This window comes from Podarcis muralis, chromosome 16, assembly GCF_964188315.1.
Source record: "Podarcis muralis chromosome 16, rPodMur119.hap1.1, whole genome shotgun sequence".
Taxonomy (NCBI): Eukaryota; Metazoa; Chordata; class Lepidosauria; order Squamata; family Lacertidae; genus Podarcis; species Podarcis muralis.
The window spans coordinates 42,874,265-42,900,387 of NC_135670.1; the positions used below are offsets into that span (position 1 = coordinate 42,874,265).

A 26,123-nucleotide genomic window follows, 5' to 3' on the forward strand; every position below is an offset into this window, starting at 1 on the left:
TCTTTCCGTGTTCATTCACACACAATTTAGCAAAGCAAAGTGTAATAAGTCTAAACTTATCACCTCCAATCACCTCCAATCAAATAAAATGGTGTTTTCTGTTCCATCTGCATAAGAAGAAGCTGTGATTGGGTTTATTTCCCGTCGCTGTTTTTGGGGTTAGAATGCATTCACCCAAAAATCGCAGTTAAATGTTTGTTAGCAGCCGAAATCAATCATAGCTGCTTTGGTTCCATCTCAATCGAAAGAGCACGAATAAGCTTTAATTGTTCTTTCCGTGTTCATTCACACACAATTAGCAAAGCAAAGTGTAATAAGTCTAAACTAGGCAAAAGAGGATGTTTTGGGTTTCATTTACTTAGAAAGAAGAATAATGGATTTCACTTATTTCAAGTTGTGTTCTTTGGTGAAAATGCAACATTAGCCCAGAAATCGCAAAGTGTATGTAATGAGACCAAAATAACAAAACACCGTCTTTTCGCTTCCATATGTGAAGAAATAAGACAAATAAGCTTTGATTGAGCTTATTTCAATTCGTATGGTGTTTTTTGGGTGTGCACTAGAATCACCTCCAACCAAATAAAAATGGTGTTTTCGGTTCCATCTGCATAAGGAGAAGATGATAAAGCTGCGGTTTATTTCCCGTTGCTGTTTTTGGGTTTAGAATGCATTCACCCAAAAATCGCAGTTAAATGTTTGTTAGCAGCCCAAATCAAGCATAGCTGCTTTGGTTCCATCTTTCCGTGTTCATTCACACACAATTAGCAAAGCAAAGTGTAATGTCTAAACTAGGCAAAAGAGGATGTTTTGGGTTTCATTTACTTAGAAAGAAGAATAATGGGTTTCACTTATTTCAAGTTGTGTTCTTTGGTGAAAATGCAACATTAGCCCAGAAATCGCAAAGTGTATGTAATGAGACCAAAATAACAAAACAACGTCTTTTCGCTTCCATATGTGAAGAAAGAAGACAAATAAGCTTTCATTGAGCTTATTTCAATTCGCAAGATGTTTTTTGGGTGTGCACTAGAATCACCTCCAACCAAAGCAAAAAGGAGGTTTGGGTTCCATTTGTAGATGGAAGAAAAAGAAGATGATAAAGCTTATTTCCAATTGTTGTTTTTGGCGTTAGAAAGCACACTCACCCCAAAATCAAACTGAAGTGTATAAGCCAAAATCAATATATAGGTGTTTTAGTTCCCTCTCAATGAAAAGAGGACGAATAAACTTGGATTGTTTTATTCGGTGTTCACACACCCACAAGTAGCAAAGCAAAGTGTAATAAGTCTAAGCTAGGCAAAAGAGGATGGTTTGGGTTTCATCTACTTAGAAAGAAGAATCTTGGATTTCACTTATTTCAAGTTGTGTTCTTTGGTGAAAATGCAACATTAGCCCAGGAATCGCAAAGTGTATGTAATGAGACGAAAATAACAAAACACCGCCTTTTCGCTTCCATATGTGAAGAAAGAAGACAAATAAGCTTTGATTGAGCTTATTTCAATTCGTGTGGTGTTTTTTGGGTGTGCACTAGAATCACCTCCAATCAAATAAAAATGGTGTTTTCGGTTCCATCTGCATAAGAAGAAGCTGTGATTGGGTTTATTTCCCGTTGCTGTTTTTGGGGTTAGAATGCATTCACCCAAAAATCGCAGTTAAATGTTTGTTAGCAGCCGAAATCAATCATAGCTGCTTTGGTTCCATCTCAATCGAAAGAGCACGAATAAGCTTTAATTGTTCTTTCCGTGTTCATTCACACACAATTAGCAAAGCAAAGTGTAATAAGTCTAAACTAGGCAAAAGAGGATGTTTTGGGTTTCATTTACTTAGAAAGAAGAATAATGGATTTCACTTATTTCAAGTTGTGTTCTTTGGTGAAAATGCAACATTAGCCCAGAAATCGCAAAGTGTATGTAATGAGACCAAAATAACAAAACACCGTCTTTTCGCTTCCATATGTGAAGAAATAAGACAAATAAGCTTTGATTGAGTTTATTTCAATTCGTGTGGTGTTTTTTGGGTGTGCACTAGAATCACCTCCAACCAAATAAAAATGGTGTTTTCGGTTCCATCTGCATAAGAAGAAGATGATAAAGCTGTGATTGGGTTTATTTCCCGTTGCTGTTTTGGGGGTTAGAATGCATTCACCCAAAAATCGCAGTTAAATGTTTGTTAGCAGCCCAAATCAAGCATAGCTGCTTTGGTTCCATCTTTCCGTGTTCATTCACACACAATTAGCAAAGCAAAGTGTAATGTCTAAACTAGGCAAAAGAGGATGTTTTGGGTTTCATTTACTTAGAAAGAAGAATAATGGGTTTCACTTATTTCAAGTTGTGTTCTTTGGTGAAAATGCAACAGTAGCCCAGAAATCGCAAAGTGTATGTAATGAGACCAAAATAACAAAACAACGTCTTTTCGCTTCCATATGTGAAGAAAGAAGACAAATAAGCTTTCATTGAGCTTATTTCAATTCGCAAGATGTTTTTTGGGTGTGCACTAGAATCACCTCCAACCAAAGCAAAAAGGAGGTTTGGGTTCCATTTGTAGATGGAAGAAAAAGAAGATGATAAAGCTTATTTCCAATTGTTGTTTTTGGCGTTAGAAAGCACACTCACCCCAAAATCAAACTGAAGTGTATAAGCCAAAATCAATATATAGGTGTTTTAGTTCCCTCTCAATGAAAAGAGGACGAATAAACTTGGATTGTTTTATTCGGTGTTCACACACCCACAAGTAGCAAAGCAAAGTGTAATAAGTCTAAGCTAGGCAAAAGAGGATGGTTTGGGTTTCATCTACTTAGAAAGAAGAATCTTGGATTTCACTTATTTCAAGTTGTGTTCTTTGGTGAAAATGCAACATTAGCCCAGGAATCGCAAAGTGTATGTAATGAGACGAAAATAACAAAACACCGCCTTTTCGCTTCCATATGTGAAGAAAGAAGACAAATAAGCTTTGATTGAGCTTATTTCAATTCGTGTGGTGTTTTTTGGGTGTGCACTAGAATCACCTCCAATCAAATAAAAATGGTGTTTTCGGTTCCATCTGCATAAGAAGAAGCTGTGATTGGGTTTATTTCCCGTTGCTGTTTTTGGGGTTAGAATGCATTCACCCAAAAATCGCAGTTAAATGTTTGTTAGCAGCCGAAATCAATCATAGCTGCTTTGGTTCCATCTCAATCGAAAGAGCACGAATAAGCTTTAATTGTTCTTTCCGTGTTCATTCACACACAATTAGCAAAGCAAAGTGTAATAAGTCTAAACTAGGCAAAAGAGGATGTTTTGGGTTTCATTTACTTAGAAAGAAGAATAATGGATTTCACTTATTTCAAGTTGTGTTCTTTGGTGAAAATGCAACATTAGCCCAGAAATCGCAAAGTGTATGTAATGAGACCAAAATAACAAAACACCGTCTTTTCGCTTCCATATGTGAAGAAATAAGACAAATAAGCTTTGATTGAGCTTATTTCAATTCGTGTGGTGTTTTTTGGGTGTGCACTAGAATCACCTCCAACCAAATAAAAATGGTGTTTTCGGTTCCATCTGCATAAGAAGAAGATGATAAAGCTGTGATGGGGTTTATTTTCCGTTGCTGTTTTTGGGGTTAGAATGCATTCACCCAAAAATCGCAGTTAAATGTTTGTTAGCAGCCCAAATCAATCATAGCTGCTTTGGTTCCATCTTTCCGTGTTCATTCACACACAATTAAAGCAAAGTGTAATGTCTAAACTAGGCAAAAGAGGATGTTTTGGGTTTCATTTACTTAGAAAGAAGAATAATGGGTTTCACTTATTTCAAGTTGTGTTCTTTGGTGAAAATGCAACATTAGCCCAGAAATCGCAAAGTGTATGTAATGAGACCAAAATAACAAAACAACGTCTTTTCGCTTCCATATGTGAAGAAAGAAGACAAATAAGCTTTCATTGAGCTTATTTCAATTCGCAAGATGTTTTTTGGGTGTGCACTAGAATCACCTCCAACCAAAGCAAAAAGGAGGTTTGGGTTCCATTTGTAGATGGAAGAAAAAGAAGATGATAAAGCTTATTTCCAATTGTTGTTTTTGGCGTTAGAAAGCACACTCACCCCAAAATCAAACTGAAGTGTATAAGCCAAAATCAATATATAGGTGTTTTAGTTCCCTCTCAATGAAAAGAGGACGAATAAACTTGGATTGTTTTATTCGGTGTTCACACACCCACAAGTAGCAAAGCAAAGTGTAATAAGTCTAAGCTAGGCAAAAGAGGATGGTTTGGGTTTCATCTACTTAGAAAGAAGAATCTTGGATTTCACTTATTTCAAGTTGTGTTCTTTGGTGAAAATGCAACATTAGCCCAGGAATCGCAAAGTGTATGTAATGAGACGAAAATAACAAAACACCGCCTTTTCGCTTCCATATGTGAAGAAAGAAGACAAATAAGCTTTGATTGAGCTTATTTCAATTCGTGTGGTGTTTTTTGGGTGTGCACTAGAATCACCTCCAATCAAATAAAAATGGTGTTTTCGGTTCCATCTGCATAAGAAGAAGCTGTGATTGGGTTTATTTCCCGTTGCTGTTTTTGGGGTTAGAATGCATTCACCCAAAAATCGCAGTTAAATGTTTGTTAGCAGCCGAAATCAATCATAGCTGCTTTGGTTCCATCTCAATCGAAAGAGCACGAATAAGCTTTAATTGTTCTTTCCGTGTTCATTCACACACAATTAGCAAAGCAAAGTGTAATAAGTCTAAACTAGGCAAAAGAGGATGTTTTGGGTTTCATTTACTTAGAAAGAAGAATAATGGATTTCACTTATTTCAAGTTGTGTTCTTTGGTGAAAATGCAACATTAGCCCAGAAATCGCAAAGTGTATGTAATGAGACCAAAATAACAAAACACCGTCTTTTCGCTTCCATATGTGAAGAAATAAGACAAATAAGCTTTGATTGAGCTTATTTCAATTCGTGTGGTGTTTTTTGGGTGTGCACTAGAATCACCTCCAACCAAATAAAAATGGTGTTTTCGGTTCCATCTGCATAAGAAGAAGATGATAAAGCTGTGATGGGGTTTATTTTCCGTTGCTGTTTTTGGGGTTAGAATGCATTCACCCAAAAATCGCAGTTAAATGTGTGTTAGCAGCCCAAATCAATCATAGCTGCTTTGGTTCCATCTTTCCGTGTTCATTCACACACAATTAAAGCAAAGTGTAATGTCTAAACTAGGCAAAAGAGGATGTTTTGGGTTTCATTTACTTAGAAAGAAGAATAATGGGTTTCACTTATTTCAAGTTGTGTTCTTTGGTGAAAATGCAACATTAGCCCAGAAATCGCAAAGTGTATGTAATGAGACCAAAATAACAAAACAACGTCTTTTCGCTTCCATATGTGAAGAAAGAAGACAAATAAGCTTTCATTGAGCTTATTTCAATTCGCAAGATGTTTTTTGGGTGTGCACTAGAATCACCTCCAACCAAAGCAAAAAGGAGGTTTGGGTTCCATTTGTAGATGGAAGAAAAAGAAGATGATAAAGCTTATTTCCAATTGTTGTTTTTGGCGTTAGAAAGCACACTCACCCCAAAATCAAACTGAAGTGTATAAGCCAAAATCAATATATAGGTGTTTTAGTTCCCTCTCAATGAAAAGAGGACGAATAAACTTGGATTGTTTTATTCGGTGTTCACACACCCACAAGTAGCAAAGCAAAGTGTAATAAGTCTAAGCTAGGCAAAAGAGGATGGTTTGGGTTTCATCTACTTAGAAAGAAGAATCTTGGATTTCACTTATTTCAAGTTGTGTTCTTTGGTGAAAATGCAACATTAGCCCAGGAATCGCAAAGTGTATGTAATGAGACGAAAATAACAAAACACCGCCTTTTCGCTTCCATATGTGAAGAAAGAAGACAAATAAGCTTTGATTGAGCTTATTTCAATTCGTGTGGTGTTTTTTGGGTGTGCACTAGAATCACCTCCAATCAAATAAAAATGGTGTTTTCGGTTCCATCTGCATAAGAAGAAGCTGTGATTGGGTTTATTTCCCGTTGCTGTTTTTGGGGTTAGAATGCATTCACCCAAAAATCGCAGTTAAATGTTTGTTAGCAGCCGAAATCAATCATAGCTGCTTTGGTTCCATCTCAATCGAAAGAGCACGAATAAGCTTTAATTGTTCTTTCCGTGTTCATTCACACACAATTAGCAAAGCAAAGTGTAATAAGTCTAAACTAGGCAAAAGAGGATGTTTTGGGTTTCATTTACTTAGAAAGAAGAATAATGGATTTCACTTATTTCAAGTTGTGTTCTTTGGTGAAAATGCAACATCAAACTGAAGTATGCTTGTTTTGGGCTGCTAACAAATATTTAACTGCGAATTTTGACCAAAACACCTTTTTGCTTTGGTTGGAGGTGATTCTAGTGCACACCCAAAAAACATCTTTCGAATGGAAATAAGCTCAATCAAAGCTTATTTTTCTTCTTTCTTCACATATGGAAGCGAAAGGACGGTTTTGTTATTTTCGTCTCATTACATACACTTTGCAATTTCTGGGCTAACGTTGCATTTTCACCAAAGAACACAACTTGAAATAAGTGAAATCCAAGATTCTTCTTTCTAAGTAAATGAATCCCAAAACATCCTCTTTTGCCTAGTTTAGACTTATTACACTTTGCTCTGCTACTTGTGGGTGAGTGAACACCGAATGAAACAATCCACGTTTATTCGTCCTCTTTCGATTGAGATGGAACCAAAGCAGCTATGCTTGATTTGGGCTGATAACAAACATTTAACTGCGATTTTTGGGTGAATGCATTCTAACCCCAAAAACAGCAACGGGAAATAAACCCCATCACAGCTTTATCATCTTCTTCTTATGCAGATGGAACTGAAAACACCATTTTGATTTGGTTAGGGGTGATTCTGGTGCACACCCAAGAAGCACCATGCATATTCAAATAAGTTCAATCAAAGCTTATTTGTCTTCTTTCTACACATATGGAAGCGAAAAGACGGTGTTTTGTTTTTTTGGTCTCATTACATACACTTTGCAATTTCTGGGTTAATGTTGCATTAACACTAAAGAACACAATTTGAATCTTGGCGAAAGCCAAGATTCTTCTTTCTATGTAGTTGGAACCCAAAACATCCTCTTTTGCCTAGTTTAGACATTACACTTTGCTTTGCTATTTGTTTGTGAATGAACACGGATAGAACAATTAAAGCTTATTCGTGCTCTTTCGATTGAGATGGAACCAAAACACCTATAATTGATTTGGGCTTATAACAAACATTTAACTGCGATTTTTGGTGAATGTGCATTCTAACCACTAAAACACCAATTTGATATAAGCCCACTCAGAGCTTTATCATCTTCTTTTTATGCAGATGGAACCCAAAACGCCATCTCTCTCGCTGCTCTACCTGGAGCTCCGGGCAGCTGAAGGGGAGATTGTGTGCGACTCCTCTCTGGAATGCTATAATTTGTGTTTTGTATGCCTGCTGCTATCTGTTAACCTTATGCAAATAAAGCATTGCTTATTCTTCATCCACTGGCGTGCTTATTGGCTCCAGATCCAGAAATAACCCTGCCCTTGACGGAACATATACAGTGCTTTTTTCGGGGGGGGGGGGGACGCAGAGGAATGCATAAAACATTTTGTGAATGTACTTTTGTCCATTTACTATATTTATTTTTCCCGGTTTGAACTATAAAATGGTTATTTTCTTGAGTCAAAATGAGAGTAGACCCAATCATTTTTTTAGAAAAGAAGCACTGCATATATATACACACATATACATATATCCATTTTATTTTTATATATTTATTATATATATACACACACATATACATATATCCATTTTATTTTTATATATTTACAAACGGACACCTATATCTAGGTATGTATATTCTTGTATATAAACTTCCGTGGCCCACCCGCACCATCCCTCCGCCAAGGTGCACGAGAGGAAGGCCACTGGGGGAGAAAGGCAGGTGAGGGCGGGGCGGGGGGCAGGGCTGCACCCTGGGGAGAGCGGGGTCGAGAGAGCAACGTCGCAGCGCCTCTTCCGCTCTTTCCCCTCCCCTTACTGTGCTCATGCCTCTCCTCCGCTGGCACCTCCTTCCGGTAATCCTACCCTCGCCAAACATGGCGGCAGCACAGCCTCTTCCGCCCTTTACTCTCCCCTTCCTGTCCTCTTGCCTCTCCTCCAGTGGCACCTCCTTCCGGTAATCCTACCCTCGCCAAACATGGCGGCAGCACAGCCTCTTCCGCCCTTTCCTCTCCCCTTCCTGTCCTCTTGCCTCTCCTCCGGTGGCACCTCCTTCCGGTACCCCTGCCCTCGCCCAACATGGCGGCAGCACAGCCTCCTCCGCCCTTCCGAACAAGGAGTGCAGAAAAAGGTGAAACTGCCATGAAAAGGAGAGGAGGAGTGTGTGAGTGAGAGTGAGACAGGGAGCATCCTAGTAGAGATGGAAGGGGAACCCAAGGGTCATCTAGTCCAACCCTCTGCAAAGAAGCTCAGAGCTACAATTCCCAGGTCTTCTTTGGGAATTCTATGGGAAGTAAGAGTTTCTACATTCATGAGCATTCACTTAGAGTGCGCTCATGTTTTTACCTTTTATTGAAAGTGGCCACTAGTGACTTGGGTGGAGTATAAATAATAAAATTATATTGCTAATTTAACCCTAACCCTAAGTAATAAAATTAAATTTCTCCTTCTGCTGTTCTTCTCTTACCGTAACGCAACCCCAACTCTAACTCCTAATCCTATTCCAACTCAAACCCAACTCTCACTGTAACCCTCTGCTTCTTTATGATTTGTTTCTGTGTTTCTGGTGTTTTGGCTTGGTTATGTCATAAAATTGAAGAAATACCACCAGAAGCACAAAAACCAAGAAATATTCCCAAAATGAGGCAAAACCAGGAGACATGAAAACCAAGCCAAATCAATGGAAAAGAAACAATCTCACCCAAAACCGCAGAACCATTCAAAGTAAAAGAAGCAAAACAATTAAATGCAAAAAAAAGCAAAACCACCCCAAATTAAACAAACCAGCAGAAAACAAAAAAGAAGCAGTAAAGCCACCAATTACAAAGAAACTGGAAACCAGTTTTTAAAAAGCAAAATGCAATTTATGGGAGTCCAAAAGCACTTCAAGCAACAGAAATTAACCAACATAGCATACTAGTTTTCACTTAGTCTTGGGTTTCTGGTGAATGTGCTTTGTTTGCAGCTGGCTTCATTTCTTTTCCATTGGTTTAGCTTGTTTTTTGGACTTTTGCTTTATTGCTTCTTTTGAGAAGTTTTCTTGTTTTTGCATTCTGGTGGTGTCAGGGCCGCCCCTGAACCCCTGACAGGTGGTAATACTTTTGAATGCTTTGGGGGTTTCTGGTGAATCTGCTTTGTTTGGGATTAGTTGGCTTCTTTGCCAGTTTCCATTGATGTTGCTTTTACATGGTTCTTCTGCTTCTTTTCAGTAGGTTTTTGTGTTTTTAGTGGTTGACTTCATTGTTGGAATGGTCATTTCTGGTGGTTTTGCTTCATTTCTGGTGGTTTTCCTTTTATTCTTGGGATTATCAGATCTCATACAAATTAATATTCTCAAAGGTGCAAAACCCAAAAAACCTAGAAAGGAAGCAAACTCACCATCAATCCAGCACCCAATCTGTTATGTACTAACCTTGGGTCCTAGAATGCAACAACTGATTGGTCTTTTCCTGCAGGCCAATCAGGCTCCAAGAGGGAAGCAGAGTTAGCCAGTCAGACGGTACTCATTGTGTAAATAATGTATATAAAAGCATGAGGGGGGGGGCAATAAAGAGCATGAAATACATACAAGACTCTGAGTATATTTCACAATTGTAATTTATATAAAAGAATCTATGAAACGAAAACCACAGAAAAAATTCAACATAATCCCCAAAACAAACAAGAAACAACAGAAACAAACCACATCCACAAAAGATGAGAAAACCAATTGAATAGAACCACAAGAAACCCACGCAGTAAACATCTCAGGGAAAAGCGAAATCACCCCAGGCACCATGCAAAACTAAGGTTTAACTGGCTTTGGGGTTTCTGCACAATTTACTTTTTCCCTCTTGTTGGGGGTTTCTGGTGGTATTTCTTCTGCTTCTCACATTTCTGCTTCTTTTCAATTGGTTTTGGGATTCTGGTGAATTTGGTAATGATTTGATTGAAGTCTCTGTCTGGCAATTTTCCTTTTTCATGAATTCCTTCCTTGTTGGGTTTCTGGTATCTCACTTTTGGTTTTCACATTTCTCTTAGTTTTGCTACGTTTCAGGTAGTTTGCTTACTTTTGGGAATTATCCAGTCTCATAAAAATGAAGTGTCAGAGCTGCCCGAGGTCCCAGCTCACAAAGGACCAACGCCAGTTCATTGTTATATAAAACAGTCTTTATTGAAGTTCAATTTCACTTTCACAGCCGCGGCGCGCAGCTCTACGTCTCAAACTCTAGACCTCCGAAGCTCCGTCTGAATCTCCTCCCCCCAGACACCAGTTTAAGACTCTAGCCTTGCTCCACCTCTTCCTTTGCTCTTTCCTCCTTTGGTTCCGCCTGTCCGCTGGGGTCTTGCCCTTCCTAGACTCTTCTGACGCTGAGTCCCCTGAGTCTTCCCCCTGCTTCCGGCGGGCTTTAGGACCTGGTTCCCAATCCGGGTTTTCTGCTGTCCTGTGCGCCTGTACATTCGAACTTGGCGCGCGCGCCCAGCCCGCCACCTTCCTCCTGACCGTTACACTGCTCCTGTCACTGCTTCCCCCTTCGGGGAGGTTAGCTGGACCTGATGTCCACTCCATTCCCCCGCTCTCCGATAGAGGCGTGGTCAGCCCTGACTCATCTTCTCTCTCTGCTGGAGGAGACGCTGGCCCTGACACATGGGACTCTTCCCCCCCCCCACTGCGCTCTGGTGGGGAAGCTGGTCCTGATCTCCCACTGCTGCTTTGGGAGTCTCCGCTGGCCCCTTGCTTCTGTTGCGTCTCCCCTGGGACCCCCCTTGCCCTGACCATAGGCGCTCCCTTCTGGGAATCTTCTGATTCGCTGGAGAGGCTAATGGAATCTCTCGGGTCACTGTCATTCTCCCCTCCACTGCCCTCAGATTCTTCCCCTTCGCTCTCCATTTCCTCTCTCCCCTGTGCCTCTGCTCCTGAGCCCCTGACATCCATCACCCCCTCGAAGCCCCCCTCCCCCTCTTCGGGTGTGGGTTCCGGGTGCTCCAGTGCTGTGGGGGTGAGTGCGGGATACCGTTATTTCCCCCTGGTATGCAGCCGGCCAGCTGGATCCGGCCAGCCCGTAGTGGTCTCGTCGACATCGATCTCCTCTGCTTCCATCTCTCTGCAGTTGTGCTCGAACCCAGGGTCTTCCCCCAAGACGTCCATGTCCTTCCCTCCCCCTGTCTCCTCGGGTGATGCTGCGTGTAAGGGTCCCCTCAGCAGTTCCCTGCTCCACCCCACCTCCGGTTGATTGTCCCACCAATAAGAGCGGTCTGTGCCAAACCCCGAGAGTGACCCCTCTGGGGAGCTTGTGTCTGGCGCCGTTTCCTCAGCTGATGAGAACCCCTGGAACGTGCTGGCTGAGAGTGTGGGTGTGAAAAGCCAGTCATCGAAAAAATCTGCTGGCATAGGTCTGTGTGGGAAGAGTGCATGGAACTCGTCTTTGAGGTAGTGCTCCTCCACGGCATAGTACGGTACCCACCTGTTGGCGCTGGCCGGGGCACCTTCCCTGGCGAGGAGATATTCAACTCCCTCTTTCCCCCATCTCAAGTCTAAAATCTCCGTGACCTCGTTGAGTGGCGCCGCCCTCGGTGACCCCTCCCCTGTTGGCGATTTGCTGAGTAGGTCTGGTGCGTCCCTTCGCGCCTGAAACCTGTGGGGTTCCTTGTAGGGTGTGAGCACTGACCTATGAAAGACCGGGTGCATTCTGGAGCCCTCCGGGAGCGTTAACCGGTAGGCCACTGGATTGATTTGTGCCTCAACTTGGTAAGGCCCTAGCTGCTTGTGTCTGAGCTTCTTCTTAGCTAACGTTCTGGCCGGCACTGCCTGGGCTGCTAACCAGACCCAGTCCCCCACCAGGATGTCTTCCCCGACTCTCCTGTGCCTGTCTGCCTGCATTTTGTAGGCGTGTTTTGCTAGTTCCAAGTGCCTTCGGAGTTGCTCGTGGACCTCCTACAACTCTGCTGCCAAGTGTTCTGCTCCCCGTGGCTCCCCCTCCCCCGTCGTCTCTAACCCGGGAAGGTTCTGGGATGCCGCCCATTGTTGGCGAAGAACGGTGTCACCCCTGTAGACCCGTGCTTCGTGTTGTTGTAGGCAAACTCGGCCAGCGGTAGGTAGTCCACCCAGGTCGAGCGCTGTTGGTTCGCGTAGCATCGCAGATACTGCTGCATGATGGCGTTGACCCTCTCCACTTGTCCGTTGGTCTGCGGGTGTCGTGCCGACGCTAAGTTGATCTTGACGTTCAGGATGCCCAGCAGCTTCTGCCAGAAGCTCGAGATGAATTGGCGACCGCGGTCAGACAGGATGAACAGCTTGGCGGTCTGTTCCGCTGTGGCCACCTTCACGCAAGGAATGAAGTGCGCCATCTTGGTGAACAGGTCTACGACCACGAGTACCGCTGTCTTGCCTCGCGAGCTGGGCAGATCTGTGACAAAGTCCAGGGCCACTTTCTCCCACGGTTCGAGCGGCGTCTGTAGCGGTTCCAGCAGTCCCGCCGGCGCCCTGTGTACTGGTTTGGCCCTTTGGCATGTGTCGCACCGAGCGACGTAATCCGCGACTTCTCCCCTCATCTTGGGCCACCAAAAGTCTCTGGCTACTAATTCCGCTGTCTTGTCCTTGCCGAAGTGCCCAGCGCTGGGCGCGTCGTGTAACTGCTGCAGGACTTTCGCGCGGAGGTCGTCTCCTGGCACATAGAGAGCCCCTTTGCGGATGAGCAGTCCGTCGCGTATCTGGAACTCTCCGTCCTTCACTGTGCCTCTTTGCACCTCCTCCATCTTGGATTGAGCGAACGAATCCGTCTGCAGCGCGTGACGCACCGCGTCCAGGTCCACGGTGGCTGAAGCGCACGCCCACGCTTTCGGTGCGAAAATGTGTTTGGCCGCCACCAGTGCCGCTTCCTCGAGATACTGCGGCTTCCTGGATAGTGCATCCGCCATGATGTTGTTGTCTCCCGGGATGTATTCTATTCGGAAGTCGAAATCCGCAAAGAACTCCGCCCAGCGGATGTGTCTCTGGTTCAGGAACCGTGCCGTGCGCCAGTACTCCAGGTTCTTATGGTCCGTGCGGACCTGCACTGTGTGTCTGGCTCCAATGAGGAAGTGCCGCCACGCCTTGAAGGCTGCATGAATGGCCAGCAACTCTCGGTCCCAGATGGTGTAGTTCTGTTCCGACTTGCTGAGTTTCCTGGAGTAGAATGTGCATGGCCTCCAATCCCCTTGCGGGTCTTGCTGCAACAGGACCGCCCCACCGCTCTGTCCGAGGCGTCCGTTTCAACCCTCATTGGTTTGCTGGGGTTTATGTGTAGCAGCTGTTCTTCGGACGCGAAGAGACGCTTGAGCCTCCGAAAGGACTGCTCCGCCTGGTCCGTCCAGGTGAACTTCTTCTTTTTGGAGCTGAGGGTGTCCGTGATGGCCGCCGTCTCCATCGCGAACCCCTTGATGAATTTGCAATAAAAGTTGGCGAATCCGACGAACTTCTGGACCTCCTTCCGATTGTGCGGGCTCTTCCAGTCCAACACCGAGCGGACCTTGGTGCTGTCCATGGCGAGTCCCTTGTCGGACAGCTTGTAGCCCAGGAAATCCACCTCCGTCATGTCGAACTGGCACTTTTCCAGTTTGGCGTAAAGTCTGTGCTCCCGTAGTCTCTGCAGGACCTCCTTGACGTCTCCCTCGTGAGCCTCTTGTGATTCCGAGAAGATCAGGATGTCGTCTAGGAAGCAGACGCACTTTTTGTAGAGGAGTCCCGCTAACACGTGGTGCATAAAAGCTTGGAAACAATGGGAGCCATTTTGGAGACCAAACGGCATAACTCGATATTCATAGGTGCCTAAAGGCGTAAACATGGCCGTCTTCCACTCATCGCCCTCCCGCATGCATATAAGGTTGTACGCCCCTCGTAGATCCAACTTGGTGAAGATTCGTCCCTCCCTCACCGTCACGAGCAGGTCGTCAATCTTGGGCATGGGGAATGCTGTGGGCTTTGTCCTGGAATTGATGATTCTATAATCAACTACCAGCCTCCGTTGGGGCGTGTCTTTCTTCTTCACGAAGAACACGGGACTGCCCCCCCACTGCTTTGGATTCTTGGATGAATCCCCGCTTCAAGTTGTGATCTATGAACTCCCTCAGTTCTTGCAGTTCGTCTTCAGACATGGAATACAGTTTTCCAGTCGGCAGCGTCGCCCCCGGCAGGAGGCCAATCTTGCAGTCGTAGGGCCTGTGGGGAGGCAGCTTGTCCGCTTCCTTCTCGCAGAAGACCTCCAAAAACGCCTTGTACTTGTTCAGTACCGCTTGCACCATGCCTAGGTGTAGCTGTGGTTCATCCTCTTGCCCTTCCTCTTCCTGGCTGGTCCGGATGCAGTGTTCCGCGCAGTAGGAGGAGCAGAAGGTCAATTGACGCTGGTACCATGCTAAAGCCGGGCTGTGCCTATCCAGCCAACTCATGCCCAACACTATGGGCGTGTCCGACAGGTGGGTGACGTTGAAGCTGATGACTTTGCGGTGATTTCCAATTTGCATTACCATAGGGGGTGTTTGCTGTACCACCTGTCCTCCCAGTAGCTTTCTGCCATCGACCGTGACTACGTTTAGGGGCATCGTGGCTGGTAGGAGCGCTATGCGATGTTGCTTGATGAAGTTCACTCCTACAAAGTCTGCGTTACTGCCAGAGTCAATGGTAATAGGGACTTCCAGGGTGAGTCCATTGGGCAGCTGGAGCGATGCGGTGAGTTGTACCACTGGTTTGGGTGGGAGGGGGTCTGTGGGCTGTAAAATCTCTGGGGACTGCTTCACTGACTCGCCTGGCTGGGCCCCAGTGCCTCTGCCTCCAACCAGGCTTCGTCATTTCCCTGTAGCTGTTCCCCCTGCTGAACTGCTCCTCTTACTGTTGCTGAGGCTGCAGTGTGCCTCTGGATCCTCTGGGGACACTCTTTGGCCATGTGTTGTGCACTGTCGCAGATATAGCACTTCCTGTTCCCTCTAGGAGCCTTCACCTTGACTGCTCCTGGTGTTTGGGCTCTGGTCGCTGTCTGATCCCTAGCACCACCTATCTCCATCGGCTCCTCTCCCCGCCCCAGGGGAGGCGTGGATTGCGCGCACCCTGTCTCTCTGGGTAGGAAGGGAGTTGTTCTGGCTGGTGTGCGCGCCATACCTCCCTCATTCCTGCTCCAAGGGCGTTCTTCCAGGCGCACGCCTATCGCCAGCGCTCTCTGGACGACTTCTGTGGTGCTGTTAGGTCTCTCCCCCCTCGCCAGCTCATCTTTCACGGACCCATTTAGTCCCTCCCAGAACAGATCCCTGACGGCAGCGGAGTCCTTTTCCCAGCCCAGCACATTTACTAACGCAAAAAAGCGGGAGTGATATTGTCTCACAGTGGCTTTGCCCTGCTTCAGTCCATGCATTTCCCTCCTGGCCACATCCACATCTACCGTTGATTTAAAACAATCGTCCATAGCCTTGATAAATGCCTTTGAATCTTGGAGGGCGGGATCATTTTCGCGCCATAAGTTGTGCAGCCACGATTTAGCTTCCCCATGCAGATGAGTTATTATGAAGCCTACTTTCTCCTCCTCATCTCTAAAGTCTCTCCGAAGCAAATTGAGCGCGAAAACTATGTCTGCTCTGAAGTTAGGATACTGCTGTAGGTTCCCGTCGAAGTGGGCTACGATGCTGCCCCCCCTCTTCCCGAGGCCAACTCCCTCCGGCTTGCGTCCCGGCAGCCCCTCTTTGCCCACACTTTCCCACCTGGTCTGCAGATCCTGGCAGAGCGCTACTGCTTCTTCCTCTCTCTTTCTGGATGCTGCTACTTCTGCGTAAAGCGTCGTGACTGCTTCTTGCAGCTCTTTCACCTTCTCCTCTGTAGTCATCTTTGCCTATCTTCGTGAGCTCGCAAAACACCAAGTTTTGCCCCTCGCTGCGCCAACTCGCGCTGCGAGGGTTCAATTATGTGAAACGGAGCTTACTGTCAGAGCTGCCCGAGGTCCCAGCTCACAAAGGACCAAGCCAGTTCGTTGTTATATAAAACAGTCTTTATTGAAGCTCAATTTCACTTTCACAGCCGCGGCGCGCAGCTCTACGTCTCAAACTCTAGACCGCCGAAGCTTCGTCTGAATCTCCTCCCCCCAGACACCAGTTTAAGACTCTAGCCTTGCTCCACCTCTTCCTTTGCTCTTTCCTCCTCTGGTTCCGCCTGTCCGCTGGGGTCTTGCCCTTCCTAGACTCTTCTGACGCTGAGTCCCCTGAGTCTTCCCCCTGCCTCCGGCGGGCTTTAGGACCTGGTTCCCAATCCGGGTTTTCTGCTGTCCCGCGCGCCTGTACATTCGAACTGGGCGCACGCGCCCAGCCCGCCGCCTTCCTCCTGACCGTTACACTGCTCCTGTCACTGCTTCCCCCTTCGGGGAGGCTAGCTGGACCTGACGTCCCCTCCGTTCCCCCGCTCTCCGATAGAGGCGTGGTCAGCCCTGACTCATCTTCTCTCTCTGCTGGAGGAGATGCTGGCCCTGACACATGGCACTCTCCCCCCCCCCCCCACTGCGCTCTGGTGGGGAAGCTGGTCCTGATCTCCCACTGCTGCTTTGGGAGTCTCCGCTGGCCCCTTGCTTCTGTTGCGTCTCCCCTGGGACCCCCCTTGCCCTGACCATAGGCGCTCCCTTCTTGGAATCTTCTGATTCGCTGGAGAGGCTCATGGAATCTCTCGGGTCACTGTCATTCTCCCCTCCACTGCCCTCAGATTCTTCCCCTTCGCTCTCCATTTCCTCTCTCCCCTGTGCCTCTGCTCCTGAGCCCCTGACATGAAGCAATATCATTAGAAGCTTAAAAAGCATGAAAAAAACCCCCAGGCACTAACCCTAACCCTGAACGTCCACCTATCCCCTGCCCTAGCCCTAACCCTAATCCTGACATTCTGGTCATCCATCTTGGGGATAACAATCTGGTGAGGTAAATTCAGTTGAGATCACTAAATATCTCCATCAGCTGTGCTTCCTCATCCCTGAGCTTATCATAGTTTGGTTTGGAATGTTGTAGAGGTGCTTATGGAGTGGGGGCAGCCTTCCTAAGAAGGTGGATGGGCAAGACACAAAGCTAATCATTCTACAACGATGTTTGTGTTTGAGAATGTGGGTGCTTATATCCCTCATGGCAGAATTATGTTCTGTGCCCAACAGTTGTATAGACCTGGTGGTATGCATCTTTCTGATTTGGGTTGTGACATCTTTCTGATTTGGGTTGGGTTCTTAAGGATCTGCAAAGAGCTCTGTTTGAGCACTTGTGTGTTTGTGGGTAGAGGTGAACAAGCACACCTGCCCAGACAATTTGATTTGGTTACATTGGTCGAATCTGACTAGTTTTGCCGATCCTCAAGTTGTTATATTTAATAAATACAACCTATTTATCCACTTTTGGTTGTCTTGACTCTTCCTCCTGATGTGCTAGGAACCACTCCGTTTGGGGGGCACTGCAAAACATGCGGTTTTTACTGCAAACATTTTGCCAGACTTTGGCCTTGATTTGGAGTGAATCAGGCGATGTTGGGTTTTGGGGTGACCTTATGACCCCTGTCACTTACTTGGTTTGTCGGGCAAAATGCTAAAAAAATTCTACAATGTCTGGCAAAATGCTACAAGACTTTTGCCAGACTTTGGCACCAGTTTGGAGTGAACCGGACAATGATGGGTTTTTGATATTAATTATGAACCCCGGTTTGATGTATCAATTACTCTGTTTATGGGGTGTTACAAAATGTGGGGGGTTTGCTGCAAAACTTTTACCAAACATTAGTTTTGATGGGATCCCAGATTTGGGGGTTTGTAGTTAAATGAAGCATTCTTTCAGTGCTGCTCGGGAAATGTGCAGTTTCCGTCAGATCAAACTAATACTACTGGATAAAATTATATGGTTGTTGATTATCAGACAGTTCTCCCATTTATCAAGGAAAACGTCTGTTATGGGTGGCTTTTGCTTGGTGTGTGTGACTGTTGACAGACAGATTTGAAAAGGAACACAGCTTCCTCTGTTTGTCTCGCAGTAACTTACTGGCCTTTTTGATTATGCAGTCGGCTCGCCCAACACTTCCAGTTGGATTCCGAGGACAGGAAATGATTCTGCTAAAGGCTTTCTGTGAATATACCGGTAATTCCAGTTGATTTGATTTAATGGTCACATAAAGGCACTTTCTTTGGTTATAAAATGATGTTGTGAGTCTTATATCTGAGCAGTCAATAAACTCCCTCCCCCACAGAAACGCTTGTCTTCTTCTTCTGCTTGGCATCCATACAGTACTTACATGTTTGTTTAAAGAAAGACTAACCCCACCCCGAACCCCACCTCCAGCTTTCATCTTATTATTCTAGTGACTAGTCAGTGTTCATAGCAACACTTGCTTTTGTTCCTAGACAAACTGCCCTGAAAGACAGTTACTATGAACTACATGTGTCTTCTTGATATATAAGGTTGTTGCTAGTTTCTGAAAAACACTTCTTTATCTTTCAACAAGAAATAAATGAATAGGAGGCTGCTCTAAGGAAGAAGTGTGATTGCATCTGGAATATCAGACTCTCTGTATTTTTATTTATTTACTTGATTTAGGGGTGGCCACTTCACCCCCTGGCTATGCCCATGTCCCCAACTAACTGAGCTTCTTGGGATCATCCTGCCATGCTGTGAGCTACTACATTATCCTGCACTTTACAGAACCTTCCTTAAAGAATAAAAAACTGAGGCAAATTTCCAGTCTAAACAGGCTACACAAAAAGAAACAGCAGCGATTCTTTATGTTTGACTTGTGCTTGAGCGCCTGATATCTCAGAAAATCAACATCAGTGTTGGGGTGGGTGGGTCAGGGCATTTCCAAAATGTTATGATAGATGGAGCCATGGATGTGGCCAAGGGGGGCCAACTAAATAAAAATACATAGCTAACTGAGGTTCTGACCCCCTAACAAAAGGCCTGCCTCCACTAACAAAAATCCTGGCTACGCCCATGGATGAAGCCAACTACAGTAACTCTGGTTTTGTCCCCACCCAGAAGTGTAGCATGTGTGGGCCGTGGGGGCACAAATTTGTGTCAGGGGCACAAACAGGTGCCCCCACAGCAGGCTCCCTCATTGGTGCCTGGCTCCACGTGAGAAGGAGCTGACCTAAGCTGCAGTGCTTCTGCTGGCCACAGCTCTGTCCTTAGGTTAGGCCTGACCCAGGGAAGAGAGCAGGAGGGTGGGTGGCTGCAGTGCACCTCGCTCCCAGTCACAGCAGCAGCTCCGCCTCCGGGTCGTGTCTGACCTGGCGCACTCAAGGAGCCTGAGCAGCAGCTTCCCTGCCCCTCTCCTCCCCTGGACAGGGGCATGTGGGGCATGCCCCTCCCCCCTCGTTGAGTTCTGCAAAGGCAGCCCTGAGACTGAGGAGGAAGGAGCTCACTGCTCATGCCAACCCTAGAGAGGATGTAAGAAAGAAGCAGGCTGTTGGAGGACAGCCAAGAAACAATTGAGCTTGGTGGAGCAGTGCCCCAGTCCCCCTTAAGGACGAGCCTCCACTGACAGGGAGCAAGAAGGAATTTGAAATGGGGAACTACAATATTGGCATGGGAACTACAATAGCTCAATGTTGCAATTTGTCTACCCTACTTAATATTTACCATTAAGGAAAGTATAAAGTCATGGAGTAAATCCTTTCAGGTTGTTGATGTGAAGCAGCAGACCTCAATCTGATACTGCAAATGTTATAGAATTATTGAATATTCAGAAGTATACCTCTCCACCACTCCTTAGTCAGGCTAGTTTTGGGCATTTATGGCAAGATTATCCCAAGTGGAAAGGAATAATGTATTTTCACTGTTATGTATTCAGTGGTCTGTCTTTGCTTCCCATTGTCTCAGGAATTGGGTAATTACCATCTCAAAGGAATGGCCAGACTACCAGGAAAGGCAATCAGATAAGGCATTATCAGATAACCTGGCAGACAGGAAAAACAACATTCAAATTTCTATTGTAGAAATTTTCCTTTTCTGTGATGTAGGTATGATGTTTGTGGGGGTGGTCTTGAGCTCCAGGGCAGGGAATTTCAAAATGGCAAGCACACATTGTTTGCGGTCCTCCTCCTCTCTCCTGCGTGTGGGTGGAGCACCCTGTTGCAACAGTTTAATAAAGATCAGGCTTACTAGCTGCTTTGCTTCTCAATATTCTCTGGTTGGCCTCTGTTATTTTCTCCTACCGATGGAGAACCTACAAGGTTCTCCAATACATAAAGGAATAAGGGCAGATTTTGTTTACAACAACACAAAGCCATCTGAAACTGTCAAATAAACTGCAAGAGCAGCAATGGAAAATTGCTTTCACACACTAAAAGTTCCCTGCAACTAGAAAGCCAGCAAAGCAGGGGAAAGGCTAGCTTTTTTAATTGACAAGTACCTTCTCTATGATGTGCTAGGCTTTGGTTTTTACGCATAGAAGTGTTATTCCTCACCTGTAGCTTGAGGTAGTATGGTCCATTTGGCCACCTCATTCTGCTGCATATGGAGAGTGCTGGAATTTTTAATTCTTAAGGAAACATTGTGTCTATTTTTCCCACATGAGATGTTTCTTTACTTATATCAATAATGTTATGAAAGACTTGTAGCATGCTTCAAGCTGATTAGCACTTGGTGGCTGTGAAGCTTTAAATACAAAACAGACACATAGTGAAAAGATTTCTACACACTGAATTTTTTATTTATTTCACAGAGCAATTGCTTTCAGCTTTGCAGAGGAGCCCGTAGTATCCAAACTACAGTACTTCCGTGAGAGCTGTGAAGCAGAGCTCCCTCCACTGGCTCTGCAGTGACAGGACAGCTCCCTCGGGCCTCCTCTCCCCACAACTGTTATCTGGGGCAGCCATCAGTGGGAGAGCTTTGCTGGAGGTCCAGCTCCTGAACTGTGCCAGCTGGTCAACATAGGAACAACTGTTTAGTGATTTGTGACTGAGATTTGATATTCCTCTTCCCTCCCTGCCCCCTTTGCCTGTGGGTAGGGACCATCTTGCTTTGATTGCATTTAAGTTGTCTGGTGGCCTTGTTGGCTGAACAGCGAGGCACAAATGTTCCAAATAAATAAATCTCTATACACAGTATAGAAAATTAGTGATCTTTGTAATGTGTGATTTTGTAGTACTACTTTGTAGTAGGGTGGCCAGATACCACATAGTATTTGAGCAAGAACAGAAGACCAAATAAGTGAATAAGGCTAAAACCGGAGTGGGGGGTTGGGGGTGCAAATGTGATTTACAAATCATAGAATCATAGAGTTGGAAGAGACCACAAGGGCCATCGAGTCCAACCCCCTGCCAAGCAGGAAACACCATCAGAGCACTCCTGACATATGGTTGTCAAGCCTCTGCTTAAAGACCTCCAAAGAAGGAGACTCCACCACACTCCTTGGCAGCAAATTCCACTGTCGAACAGCTCTTACTGTCAGGAAGTTCTTCCTAATGTTTAGGTGGAATCTTCTTTCTTGTAGTTTGAATCCATTGCTCCGTGTCTGCTTCTCTGGAGCAGCAGAAAACAACCTTTCTCCCTCCTCTATATGACATCCTTTTATATATTTGAACATGGCTATCATATCACCCCTTAACCTCCTCTTCTCCAGGCTAAACATGCCCAGCTCCCTTAGCCGTTCCTCATAAGGCATTGTTTCCAGGCCTTTGACCATTTCGGTTGCCCTCCTCTGGACACGTTCCAGTTTGTCAGTGTCCTTCTTGAACTGTGGTGCCCAGAACTGGACACAGTACTCCAGGTAAGGTCTGACCAGAGCAGAATACAGTGGCACTATTACTTCCCTTGATCTAGATGCTATACTCCTATTGATGCAGCCCAGAATTGCATTGGCTTTTTTAGCTGCCGCGTCACACTGTTGGCTCATGTCAAGTTTGTGGTCAACCAAGACTCCTAGATCCTTTTCACATGTACTGCTCTCAAGCCAGGTGTCCCCCATCTTGTATTTGTGCCTCTCATTTTTTTTGCCCAAGTGCAATACTTTACATTTCTCCCTGTTAAAGTTCATCTTGTTTGTTTTGGCCCAGTTCTCTAATCTGTCAAGGTCGTTTTGAAGTGTGATCCTGTCCTCTGGGGTGTTGGCCACCCCTCCCAGTTTGGTGTCATCTGCAAATTTGATCAGGATGCCCTTGAGTCCATCATCCAAGTCGTTGATAAAGATATTGAATAAGACCGGGCCCAAGACAGAACCCTGTGGCACCCCACTAGTCACTCTTCTCCAGGATGAAGAGAAACCATTGATGAGCGCCCTTTGGGTTCGTTCGGTCAGTCAGCCAGTTACAAATCTACTGAGTGGTAGCATAGTCAAGACCGCATTTTACCAGCTTCTCTACAAGAATATCATGGGGCACCTTGTCGAATGCCTTGCGTCAAGGCATCAAGGTAGGCTACATCCACTGCGTTCCCTTCATCTACCAGGCTTGTAATTCTGTCAAAAAACGAGATCAGGTTAGTCTGACATGACTTATTTTTCAGAAATCCATGCTGACTATTGGTGATCACAGCATTCCTTTCTAGGTGCTCACAGACTGTTTGCTTAATGATCTGCTCCCGAATCTTCCCTGGTATTGATGTCAGACTGACTGGGTGATAATTATTTGGGTCCTCTCTTTTCCCCTTTTTGAAAATAGGGACAACATTTGCCCTCCTCCAGTCTGCCGGGACATCGCCTGTTCTCCAGGTATTCTCAAAGATGACTGCCAGTGGTTCTGAGATCACATCTGCCAGTTCTTTTAATACTCTTGGATGCAGTTCATCTGGCCCTGGAGACTTGAATACATCTAAACTAGTTATTCTGGGCTGTGTTTCCTCGGCTGAATCATTTGCTCCAAATTCTTCAGGTCGGGCATTGTTTTCTTTATCGGAGAAGATTGAGGCAAAGAAGGCATTGAGGAGTTCAGCCCTTTCTGTGTCCCCTGTTTGCATTTCACCATCTTCTCCTCTGAGTGACCCCACTGTTTCTTTGTTCTTCCTTTTGCTACGGACATACCCATAATAGCCTTTTAACCTCTCTAGCAAGCCTGAGTTCATTCTGTGCTTTAGCTTTTCTGACTTTCTGTCTACATGTGCTGGCTATTTGTTTGAATTCCTCTTTGGTCGTTTGCCCCTTTTCCATTTTTTGTACACATCCTTTTTTAATCTTAACTCAGTTAAAAGTTCTTTAGATAGCCACCCTGGCTTCTTTAGGCACCTTCCATGTTTCCGTCTCATTGGTATTGCCTGAAGTTGTGCTTTTACTATCTCCCTCTTAACAGACTCCCAGCCATCATGAACTCCCTTTCCTTTTAGTATTACAGTCCATGGGATCTCACCCAGCACTTCCCTAAGTTTTATGAAGTCGGCTTTCTTAAAGTCAAGAAATTGAGTCCTAGTATGCTTGGCTCCTCCTTTCCGCTGTATAGTAAACTTCAGAAGAGCATGATCACTCGTGCCTAATGATCCTTCCACTTCTACCCCACTAACCAGGTCATCAACATTGGTTAGGACCAGATCTAAAATGGCTGTTCCTCTTGTTGCTTCTCCCACTTTCTGGACAATGAAGTTGTCTGCAAGGCCAGTGAGGAATCTGTTTGACCGTATGCTCTTGGCTGAGTTTGACATCCAACAAATATCCGGGTAATTGAAGTCCCCCATTACTACTATCTCCCTTCCTTTTGCATGCTTGGCCATCTGTTCCAGGAAGGCATCATCTATGTCCTCCGTTTGGCTTGGGGATCTATAGTAAACTCCCACAATGAGGTCTCTGTTATAGAAATAGATTGTATCCCTCCATTATTACATTCCAATCGTGGGACTTATCCCACCAGGTTTCAGTGATTCCTATTATGTCATATTTAGTTTGCTGTACCAAGAGCTCAAGCTCATCTTGTTTATTTCCCATGCTTTGCGCATTAGTGTACAGACATTGAAGTCCATTAATCATTCCCCCGTGTCTCTTATTTAAGGATTTTTTCCTCCCACCACTAGGTCTGCGTGCTGTTTGCTCCATTTGGTCTATGACATTTGGATGATCATCTTCATCAATTGATAGACTCCTACCTTCAGGAGCACTGTCTCCCTCCCCCACATTAGTCAGTTTAAAGCCCTCCTGATGAGGTTTCTGAGATTTTTGGCAAAAACATTCCTCCCAACCGTTGTGAGGTGCAGCCCATCGCTTGCCAGAAGTCCATCTTCAAGAAACTGCAGTCCGTGATCTAAGAATCCAAACCGTTCCTGTTTACACCATTTGCGAAGCCAGCTGTTCACTTCCACTATTTTTCCCTCTCTCCCTGGGCCACGTCGTTCAACTGGGAGGACAGATGAGATGACAATTTGTGCATTTAATTGCTTCAATTTCCTGCTCAGAGCCTTGTAGTCTCTTTTGATCTTCTGGAGGCTATTGCTTGCAGTGTCATTGGCTCCCACATGAACCATGAGGAAGAGGTATTTGTCAGTGGGTTTTATGATTCCTTGCAGTCGTTCAGTTACATCTTGGATCTTAGCCCCAGGGAGACAGCACACCTCCTAAGACATCTTGTCAGGCCCACGGACCACTGCTTCTGTTCCCCTCAGTAGGGAATCCCCTATCACCACTACACGCCTCCTCTTAGGTTTAGTCGGGGTTCTTGCGTGAGCTGTTCGTTCCAAGGTCGCCTGCACATTCCCGGAGGACTGACTTTGCTGCTCGTCTTTGAGAGATCCTCAAATGGAGTCTGTTCTTCGTCTTCCATGCTAGGGGAGAGGACTTCAAAGCGATTGTGTATTTCTAAACAATCAGAGCGAACCCTGGGCCTCCTACTTCTTTGAGTCACGTTTCTCCATATATCTGGCACCTGTGTTGGTGAACTAGCCTCCTTCTCAGGGGAGTCCCCTGTCTCCTCCTTGGTGGAGACGGTGTTCTCTGTTGCTTCCAAGAAGAGCTGCAGCTCTCTAATTCTTTGGAGCGTAGCTACATGTTCCTCCAGTTGCTGGACTTTGTCTTCTAAGAGGGCAATCAACATACAATTGCTGCAGGTAAAGCTGCCTGCAACCTTTGGCAAGATGGCAAACATTGTGCAGGAACCGCAGGCGACTGCAGCTGTTCCCTCACCCTCCATCTTGAAAACGTGTCGTTGGGGGTGGCTACAGTGGTCCTCCATCTTAAAAAGCGTGAAGACAGGACAAATAACCCCCCCCCAAAAAAACCTAGGTCTCCCCCAACAAACGTTTGAGACTAGCTCCCCTAAATCTAAAAGATGGATCAAACTGCGTGCACCGCCAGGCGCACGCCGCTGCCCTGCAAGCTCTCATAAGCTCCTCCCACAGCTAATCACCTGACTCAACAGAAACCCTGCCCCCTCTGACCTTTGCACAGGGAGAGCAGCTAATCAGCCACAAACACACACACAAGAAAACCCTTATGTGCTATAAGAAATTATGTGCTATAAGAAACCAAGAAACCTCCTGCTGGGTCAGACCAAAAGCCAAGAGCCTTTCTTCCTCCAGTACCCAATCAGATGCCTCCAGGAAAGCCAGCAACAATTGTTGCTCCCCAGCAACTAGAATTCAGAGACATACTGCCTTTGTACAAGGATCTATCACTTCTCCTTTGGGCAGACCACTCCTCCATGATTTTGTCTGATTCCTCTATAAGCCAGTGACCATGAGCACATCCTGTGGCTTTTTAGTACCATGCATTCATTATGCATAGCATGAATAAATACTTTGTCCTATTCTGCTGCCCACTTATTCCAATCCAAATTGTACATTTTAAAAACTTCTCTATAAGTTAAGAATGCACATGATTTGCAGTGCATGTTTACTCAGGAGTAAAACTTAAGTTTAGTAGGACTTGCCTAGGAGTGTATATAAGACGACAGCCATATTCTGCTTTTGTTGGTCATGGGGAAATGCGCTGAACTATTGATTCTATATGGATGCTTCAGTTGCGAATCCTGCACTGCACTACA

General features: G+C 45.4%; 1 long non-coding RNA gene across 1 annotated transcript; it reads left to right on the forward strand.

Moving 5' to 3' along the window:
- Positions 1 to 8,261: 8,261 nt before the first annotated feature.
- LOC144325765 (uncharacterized) lies at positions 8,262 to 21,287 on the forward strand. Its single transcript, XR_013390953.1, has 2 exons — positions 8,262 to 8,353; positions 20,891 to 21,287. It is a non-coding gene; the product is annotated as an uncharacterized LOC144325765 (long non-coding RNA).
- Positions 21,288 to 26,123: the final 4,836 nt, after the last annotated feature.